At 36.1% G+C, this 10,365-nt stretch overlaps 1 pseudogene; it reads right to left on the reverse strand.

Moving 5' to 3' along the window:
* Nucleotides 1-311: 311 nt before the first annotated feature.
* Nucleotides 312-1,616, reverse strand: LOC123239387 (annotated as a pseudogene).
* Between the last annotated feature and the right edge of the window lie 8,749 nt (nucleotides 1,617-10,365).

Genomic DNA, 10,365 nt, shown 5'->3' on the forward strand with positions numbered 1-10,365 from the left:
TTCTAACTTATGACCCAGAAATAAGAGAAGAATTAGGAGACTCTTCTTTAGTAATATAAATTTATCTCCAACAGAAACAGAAATAAACATAATGCTGTAACTTAATGAACAGCTCACATACAGATGTGGCTTTTTATAATTTTACAAGTCAATACTAAATCTGTGTTAAAGGCTTATTGAAGCTTATCTCACAGAAGTTAACATGTCTAAAAATAAACATTTTTGACACATGGATAATACCTGTAATACATATCAAAATAATAATGATGAAAAAAATGTCATACAAGAGTCAGGATCTCTTGTTCTTGGCATCAGCACCTGCTATCTAATGAATCAAGACAAAATACAGTGCCTTCAAAAGCTACTCCCATTTTGAACGCCTCCTGCTTCTCATCTAATTTTGATTGAATGTCTAGAGCAGTGGTTCCCAAACTTTTTTGGCCTACCGCCCCCTTTCCAGAAAAAAATATTACTTAGCCCCCTGGAAATTAATTTTTTTAAAAATTTTAATAGCAATTAATAGGAAAGATGAATGCATCTGTGGCCATCACCACGCCCCTGGATTGCTGCATCACCCACCGGGGGCAGTAGTGTCCACTTTGGGAGTCACTGGTCTAGAGGAAAGTCACCTGCTCCACAGTTAAAAGGATCAAAAAGTTCTCTTTTTATCTCAGTAGATCGACTGGGTACTGGAGGAAGCTGTGTACCACTGTGAATAGGTGGTGACAACTAAGGAGTTATTGGAGAAAAAGGAACCATGTCGAAGATGTCACTGGAAGGTGATTTTAGGTGTCACACTGGATGCTGGAGATGTTGATAGCTAAGTTATTCTTACCTGGTTTTCCAAGTCCTGAACTTTATTTCTGAGTTCTATATTCTCACTTTCTAGTTCTTGTAATATTTTCTGCAACCCTATAATCTATTTTCTTATTTCAACATCTTTTCCTCCAGATTCTAGAAACTTCCTGTGGGTCAGATCAAATTCTTGACCAATAGTTAAAGTGATCTCTTCAGCACACTTTTCACTATCAAATACATAGCACAAATGCTTATTTTTTTTTATTTTAAACCCTTAACTTCTGTGTTTTGACTCATAGGTGGAAGAGTGGTAAGGGTAGGCAATGGGGGTCAAGTGACTTGCCCAGGGTCACACAGCTGGGAAGTGTCTGAGGCCGGATTTGAACCTAGGACCTCCCGTCTCTAGGCCTGGCTCTCAATCCACTGAGCTACCCAGCTGCCCCCCACAAATGCTTATTTAACTTAGAATCTCTGCATATGAAAGTAAATATCCTCTTGTCACTTTTATCATCTGAACAAAATTATATCCTATGAAGCTGGTAATTGTGTTGAACTTCCTTTGTTTTGGGTTCTAGAATTTTTACCCCATAAATTGATATTTGCAATTCAACTTTAGGAGTTTCCTGATCTTCGGATTTCTTGATATGTCTTGCAAACTTTAGTTTTCTAACTGCATCTCTCACAACTTCAATACCTTTGGGTTGCTCCACTTCTGTACTGCCAAGAAACTTTGCATTATAGGGAATATAATGTTTTGATAAAGTCTCAGGAGTATGCAACCATGTTTTATCTTTATTGCTGCTAAAAGCAGAGTTCATGATGAGGCACAGCCAAATAAATGCTTGGTTTTGTTGTACTCTATCCTTTCTGGACTTTTTTACACTTTATTCACTTCCACATAGTCTTTGATGTGGTAGTACTAATCTCCTTACTGTTTCTTCCAACAAAGCAGTTTCCTTGAGCATTTTTACTGGTTGTTCCTTAGGCCTTGAAATCTCCACCTCTTGGCTTACTTGAAGACTCAGACAGTCTCATATTCTGCAAGAAGTTCTTCTTACACCTCTGAAATCTTATCTCCTTCCCTCTGAGATTAACTCCAATTTATCTTGTTTTTAAAGCTTGTTTTTACAGAATGGATTGTATGTTGTCATCCCCACTAGACTGTGAGTACTTCCAGAGCTATGAGAGGAAAAAAAAGACTATTTCCCCTTGGGAATTCCACCTAGTATAAGGTTCTTTGAATAAATAGAAAGACCTGCTTAACTAAATTAAATCATACTAGCCAGTATACGCCATCTACTCAAAGTCAGCTACATCTTTAGAATACAAACATTTCAGTTTATGGAGATGTGCTTCTGGTTATCTGCATAGGCCTAGCCTCTTGATTTCTCTTCTCCAAGGATTAGTCCCGCTTATATATGGAATGAGTGGCTATATGCTGTGGATTGAGGGGTACCAAAAGCCCTTGACTGTCAAAAAAGTATCATTTTCCAAGCTGTTAAAATGCATGAAATTCTCACTCTAAAAACCATACCTTAAAGCCTTACATGGAGAAAACTTTTAGTAATATGGATGTAATCTAAAAGGAGGAAATACTCCATAAACCTTTTAGTACCCATTAACACAAAAAATATATATAAAATTGTCTTCAATCCCGTGCAACCTCCTTTTATCTCTGTAGTAATGATAGCAAAAGTGACTGAAAAATGGGCAGAATGAGCTCAGAATCATGCATTTTTTAGGCTATGCAGTACATTAACTTAACACTTGATACTCAGAGATCCTCTACCAGTGACCAACAAGTAGACATACTGAGTCATATACATCCCAATAGTCTCACTATAAATAGAGAAGAAAAAAAGAAGTTATAACTAAACAGAAGAATGGCTCACAGATTCTCCTTAGAGAGCTAAAAGATAAAGTTAGTAGAGTTGATTTTATTAGGCATACAAAGAAAACATGAAACACAATTTCAAGGAACATTAAATATTATCTAATATGGCATTGCTCATGAAAGACAACAGTTTAAAAACACAATCATGAAGACAAGTAATTGCAGATGCTGACATCTTTTACAGATGATAGAGGTGAAAAAATATATGAAGAATTGTATGACCATCTAAATAAAACCATCATGTAATTTTATAATTTCATATTTTTGATGCAAAAGGCTCATTTCAAGTAGCATGAAATATGTTGCATTAATATAGATCAGGAGTTTAAAAGAACCAGAGAAACCATAAGCTTATAGGCTGACTATACAGAAGCTTCATAAATATATACTCTGAACATGTTTTTCCAGAGAAATTTTGGGAATGCTGGACAAAACTAGAACCAAATAGCACAAAAATGAAAATGAGTACAGTGAAATGAACAAGATGTAACTAGTTTTCTTAACAGGGGAAAATTCTGGTTCATCTGTCAGCATATAGTCAGAACACTGATTTCTTAAAACAAATATCAAAATTATTACTAAATTAGAAGAATTTATGTTGTATAACTAAGGCAACTTCAACCTGATATGAATAGGATGTTGAACCCCCAAAATGTAAATGATACATCACAGCCTACAGATTTTCCTAATTAAATTTGACAAAGATAAATAAATTGCATGATGAAGAGATTAAAACATCACAGAAATTTCCTCAACTAGAAAATTTCCTTCTGATTCAAAAAGATATAGAAGAGCAGGACATCAGTAGTATTACAAGCCCACCTTAAAAACTGTACACAGGGAGATGACAGAAAAATATGATTATCCCCAAAGTTGACATTAAAAATTAATGGGGGTTGGGGACAGCTGGGTAGCTCAGTGGATTGAGAGTCAGGCCTAGAGACGGGAGGTCCTAGGTTCAAATCCGGCCTCAGACACTTCCTAGCTGTGCAACCCTGGGCAAGTCACTTGACCCCCATTGCCCACCCTTACCACTCTTCCACCTAGGAGCCAATACACAGGAGTTAAGGGTTTAAAAAAAAATCAATGAGGGGAAGCTTAGTCATAAAGGGCAGGAACTGTCTGATTTTTGTTATTTTTACCTCCATCATCTATCACAATGCATAGTACATAGCAAGTACTTACTAATTGCTTGTTCATTCACTCATTTATTAATTTTCTTCTAATAAAATAGCTTACATGTAGTTGTAAAAATGATACATGATCCCTCTAAAGATTCAATGCAGATAATTTTGGTAACTCTCAAATTATTAATATTAACCAGTACATAAAATAGATTAATGTTTGCAAATTTGTTTGTATATTTGGCATCATTATTAAGGATGTCCAATATAGAGTTGAAATGCACAAGGGGATCCTTCCTTCCAATGTTCCTGGTAATGATGACATTGTACTGCTTTCATATGACCTCAGAACATTTTGGAGCTTCCTAAGTTAAATTCATAATCACTCAAAATAATTCCCAAAAGAAAAACCAGATTATGAAGCACAATTTCCCAGAAAGTCAATATTTTTGATCCATCAATGACTATATCTTGGAAAGATATCACAGAAGGATAAGTAACTAGCCAGAGACTGGATTACTTTGGGGAAATTGCACAATGTTATTTGTTTGTTTTTTTTTTTACAATTTTTTACAATTTAGAATATTTTCCATGGTTCCATGATTCATGATTCCACCCCCTTCCCTCCCCACTCCCAGAGCTGACATGCAATTCCACTGCATTATACATGTATCATTGTTCAAAACCTATTTCCATGTAATTCATATTTGCAGTAGAGTGATCTTGTAACATCAAAACCCTAATCTTATCCCTATCAAACTACATGATCGATCATATATCAAAATGTTATTTTTAATAAGTTCAGAATTGTTTCTCCTTGAAACAATAGTTCTCTGATAAATTAAATTTTCCTGTATTTTAGGACACAACTTTAGCATAATAGAGAAATTCCAGGTGGATATGAATAGTCTACAAAATATTAACAAGGAAGAATTTCAACCAAGAAGGAATGTGCCTGGAAAGGGAGATAGCCAGGTGTGGGGGTAGGGGTGGGAGAAAAAGCTACGGAACAGGACCTTGGGGTTTATTACTCACCATCTAGGTAGAGGATCAGCCTTAAGGCAGATTGAAGGTTCCTAGGAAAAGAACTCTTCGATGAAAAAGAGATTCTGACATAATAATGGCTTGGTTTCCTAATACTACTCCTTGTGAAAGCCATGGCCTCCCTTCTTGCTATTGAGCTGGTATTGCCTTTGAATCAGATGAAATGGTTAAAGCCCTTGGTACTATGGAGGAAGGCAAATATAGGCAGGACAGCTTAGTATAGGAGAGCATGGGCAACCATGAGGAAGGAAATACAAGTCATTTAGGGGATCCATACCCAGGGGTAGAATGATAGAAGACATACCCCCTCAAAAAATTAGAGAGCTACAAGGCACTCTAAAATCAAAGTTGGCTCAACTATAACCAAATATTTAACATAATCTACCATGTGGCTAAAAGTATGCTTGGTGATGTGAGAAATGTAGAATCCAGTTTTGTTTTGTTATGTTTTGTTTGAGCAATGGAGTGGGAAAGAAGTACTGAAGAACAAGACAAACACGCATGAAACAACAAGCAACAATATAAGACAATCTGTAATTAAGTGCTAAAATGTGTGGTTGAGACATTACATTTCAGAGAGAAAAGCAGATGGTCTAAGACTGAGCCTTGAGGAATAATTTAGGGGCCAAGAAAAATAAAAAGAAGAAAAAATATGAAAGAAAACAGAAACGGATCTACCAATGGAATAGAAAGTTTCAACGAAGATGATGTCGTGGTCATGGGAAGTGAATGAAATTATTAATATCATTACAACTCTAGAAAGGTTGAGTGAATAGGTCCAAAATGATATTATATTAGATTTAATATGTCACTGATGAAATTAGCAGGAGCACATTCAATAGAGTGATAGGTCTGAAAGCCACTATTTTTGCCTAATTAAGAATGCTTAATTGGATAGTGTGTCAGAATGGGACAGTAGGTTTTGGCATTTCATAACAAATACTATAATCTCCAAGCTATTGATCAGATAGGGTGAAAAGTCTAAGGATCACTTATAAAGGATTAAGATAAATTTCCAGATCACCAAAGAATCATGCCATATAGAGTTGTACCATATCTCTGCCCAATATAAAGAGGATTTTATTACTTCAATAAATGATGACAGTGTGCTCCTTTTGGCAGCAGTTATGTCCCCATATGTTCCTCCCAAGGAATTCAGAGCCCATTTTTAACCCACAGTGTTTATTTTTTGAAGCAACTTTTTCCTCCTCCTCCAACAGGCATGATTTTACAGCTGACTCACGCACAAACTGTTCCTTGATGGCTACTGTAAATATACTGTCTTATTTCATTTCAGTAACCTAGTTTGAACCCAAAGCAAAAGCAGAAATATCAGTAGCCATTGGGAACAACAAAGTGAAATATTAATTAGTATAAATTTTAAATATTAATCAGTTTCCTCTTATGGGAAATGGGAATACTCACACTGGTGAGATCACAAATTCACCTAAATATACAAATGAATTAATTTTTTTAATCGCTAACATTGATCTTGCATATTCTCTCAAGGTATTTTCACACTCTCTTCTCCTCAAAATAGCCATGTGAAATAGGTAATATACATATTAACCTCATCTTCACATATAATATAGACTATTAAAACACAGAGAGGTTAATTATTCTGATCAAATTAACACAGCTAGTTTCTAGAAAGGCTGGAAATAGAATGTAGTCTTTTTCAGCTGCCAGTCCTACAATTTATTTTAAGTGAATAATTCTGAAATACTATTTTTGGAAAAATTACCTGCAAAGGCCTAGAACTTGGTCAGTATTAATCAAACTCATTCAAGTTCTCCTAAACTTGGGGAATTCAGGGAAATTTGGTCAACATTAACAATGTTAATCCTATCACTATCGTTTTTCAGTTATTATTTTAAGAATAAGATGCACAAGATACCATTTTGGACAACTGGCAAATATGCACCTATAAAATGGTGCATTGGAAATAGTGCTACATTGAGAATCAGAAGACATAAACTCAAATTCATTTTTTTTAAATCACTAGCTGTGGTTTATCTGTGAGACCTTTGGCAAGTCACTTAACCTCTCTGAATCTTGGTTTCTTTAACAGTAAAATGAAATGTTTGACAAGATGATCTTCAAGTTGCATTCCATCTTTAAATCTATGATGCTATGAAACTAAAAAAAAGTTATTGACTTTCAAAACAGAAAGATAACTTCTACTTGAAGGTTCTCTAGTATAATCTTTTCATTTTAATGATTTGAGGCCAACAAGGTAAAATATTTTGTCCAAGGACACAAAGCAATAAGTAGTAGAGCCAGGTCTTATTCTAAGGATTTCTAACTTCAAGTTCAGTGTTCCTTCAAATACACCTCATAAATTCCAGATCTTCACTTTACAGATAACTTCATCTTCCCTTTTCAAGGAAACAGAACTCTAACAATGCAATGGGAAGGTGATGAAGGTATAACTTGGAGCTTTTTCCTAGGATGCTAATATAGGAAGTATGTGCTTCATCCTTATGGCCTGCCAACCTGTGCCATGAAGTGTAACTGTCCCTTTGCCTTGTGTCCCAACAGAAGGTAACAAGAGCATTCTTTTTTTCCCCAAACTGGGGCACCATCACCATGGGTTGTATTGATATGATACACCTCCATCAAGAGTGTGTTCTACTGGCATACAGTATACCCCTATTGTAGATTCCATGCCCTTCTACCTCCTTTTGGAAGTTGTGAAGTCAAAAATTTCTTTTCTTCTGTACAGTAGGGGCATGGCCCATTCTCTCTCCCCAGCAAATGAGCCATCTACCCCTCTTTCAATATGCCTACAGCTAAGTGATGCTGCCTACTGTATCACTGCCTCCCATAATGGAATTTCTCCTGAAAACACACACACACACACACACACACACACACACACACACACACACACACAGAGAGAGAGATGTTATGGCTCTGTGACCCTCTCTTTATTTTTTTACATATTCTACTATTTCTGAGGTAACAAAGAAAAAAATGGTGACTTTTTTCAGTCCATTGCTTTTCATCATCTAGTTATACCCACTGTCTGAACCTTCTAATGCTTGGTCTCAATAGGAATTTGCTGGTGCAAAGACTGAGCTTTTCCTCCAGTCCATTAATCAGATTTCCTTTTGTGAACATTCCTCACCTTTGGAACAGAAATATCTGTTCATAAGGAAATCACCCTGCACTATTGGCTTCCAGCGTATTTTCACAGAAGCCAGTTGTTTTCTCTAACTAATTCTTGCTGTCACTAAAGCAATGATGTTACTCTTCATGTACACCTGCTGTTTGATGATTCATGACTGTGAAATCTGCAAATTAGCACTTCTGGCAGGAAAGTTTTATAAAAAGCTCACAGTTTGGGAATAAATGCATGTTCCTGTTAGCCCATGTTGGAACACAGTTTCTTCATTATAAATGGAAGCCTTAAAAGCAGACAAACCTTAATAAATAAATAAAGGCAGGGGGGAAAAAAACCTCCCCTAATGCTATATGCTTCTTGTCAACTTGCTGCCTTATCTTTAGGAAGAACAAGTAGTGTAATAGTAAGGATATGGGTCTGAGAAGAACACCCAGGCGCTATCCCTGGTTCTCCTACTAATCTGCTATACAATCTTTGACAACCTCTGCCTTTTGGGTTATTGTTTGCTGTTATTTAAAAAAATCTTTAAGATGGATATAATGCTTTTTGTTACACACACACACACACACACAGATGGCCATATGCATCAAGTGAGATAATGTATATAAAAGCAACTTTAAAAGTATAAATTGTAGGGGCAGCTGGGTAGCTCAGTGGAGTGAAAGTCAGGCCTAGAGACAGGAGGTCCTAGGTTCAAACCCGGCCTCAGCCACTTCCCAGCTGTGTGACCCTGGGCAAGTCACTTGACCCCCATTGCCCACCCTTACCACTCTTCCACCTATGAGACAATACACCGATGTATAAGGGTTAAAAAAAAAAGAAAAAGAAAAAAAAGTATAAATTGTTATGCAAATATATTATAATTATGCATAAATTCTATAGCTCAGAAGAGATCCGGACATCTAATTTTCTCCCCTTGTCAAGCTCCTTTCTTAAATATAGGGAAAGGGTATAAGCACTTACTGTTATAAAGTCTCCAGAGAATATATTTCTCAGATAGAGGCTTCAAATTGAAAATAAGAAGTGAGGGTAGGTAATGAGAGGAAAGAAAGAGAGGAAATGGGGAAAGATAACAGGAAAGAGAAAGTACAAATGGGTAGAAAAATCTTATCACAAATTTTTATCTTTTCTCTATTTTGAAGAAGCTCATATAAACTTCAAATCCAACTGGTAATTTGGGAGTGTGGTTAATGGGAAAAGAGGGAGGGAGAGGCAGAGAATGGAAGAGACAGAGACATGAGAAAGAGAGAGAGAGAGAGAGAGAGAGAGAGAGAGAGAGAGAGAGAGAGAGAGAGAAAGAGAGAGAGAGAGAAAGAGAGAGAGAGAGAGAGAGAGAGAGAGAGAGAGAGGGAGGGAGGGAGAGAGAGAAGAGGAAAAGAGCAAGAATAAAGCTTTGAGATTAGTATATCACCAATTTTTCTATTTTCTCCCATTCGAGGAAGACCAAGGCAATGAGATTTTTACCCAAAAATAACTAGATCTTCAAAGATAGAGAAGAAAATCGATACTACTACTATTTCAAATCAGATATCACCAAATCCAGATTGACACACAAAGTTAATATTTCATTTCTGCACAACGCAGAGACAATTTGGAATACAAAATGCTTATGGGCAAATTGCCATCAAGCACAGATGAACTTTAGGACAAATTACTCAACCAAGGGGTGGTTCATTTTTTGCATACTATTTGCTATTTCTGCCTCTATTAGCTAATAAAAGGAAGTATCTTTCCATGGGAATCTTGTTTTATCCAATTCATATCCTCTGTTTTCTAGTCAGGTTATACAAATGGTGTTTGATTCTGATTGTTTCCATAAATTAATGGTTTCACAGATCCATTTATTTTCATGGTAAGATTTCTGAATCAAGAAAGTGAACTATTACAGAGTCATGGAGCTTTCAAATGACAGTAAAGCAATTTATGATATTATAGGATCAGAAGTTCATAATTGGTAAGGCCCATAAAAATTATCTATTCATTTTATAGATGAGGAAGCTGAGGCCAAACATGGCTTAAGTGATTTTCCCAAGGTCACTGAAATAGGTAATAAAGCCTATTTCAAACCAGTTCTGCTGTCTCCAAATCTTGTATGCTTTTTGCTGCTAAGAAATAAGCCAATCCTAGACGGTAAGTTCTCAAGGGCAAAGGATTATAGGTATCTAGTTCATATTAGAGTATTACTCAAAAACTACTCAGTATATTATATTAGATCTGGAAAGAACTTAGAGTATCTAATCCAACCCCCTCTTTTTATAGCAAAGGAAATAAATCCAAGGGGTGAAATGACTTAACTAGAGTTATAACAGGGAGCAAATAACAGGACTGGGATTCAGATTCAGGTCCTTGACCCTAAATCTGACATTCATTCTATGGCA

The sequence above is a fragment of the Gracilinanus agilis genome, chromosome 3 (assembly GCF_016433145.1).
Source record: "Gracilinanus agilis isolate LMUSP501 chromosome 3, AgileGrace, whole genome shotgun sequence".
Taxonomy (NCBI): domain Eukaryota; kingdom Metazoa; phylum Chordata; class Mammalia; order Didelphimorphia; family Didelphidae; genus Gracilinanus; species Gracilinanus agilis.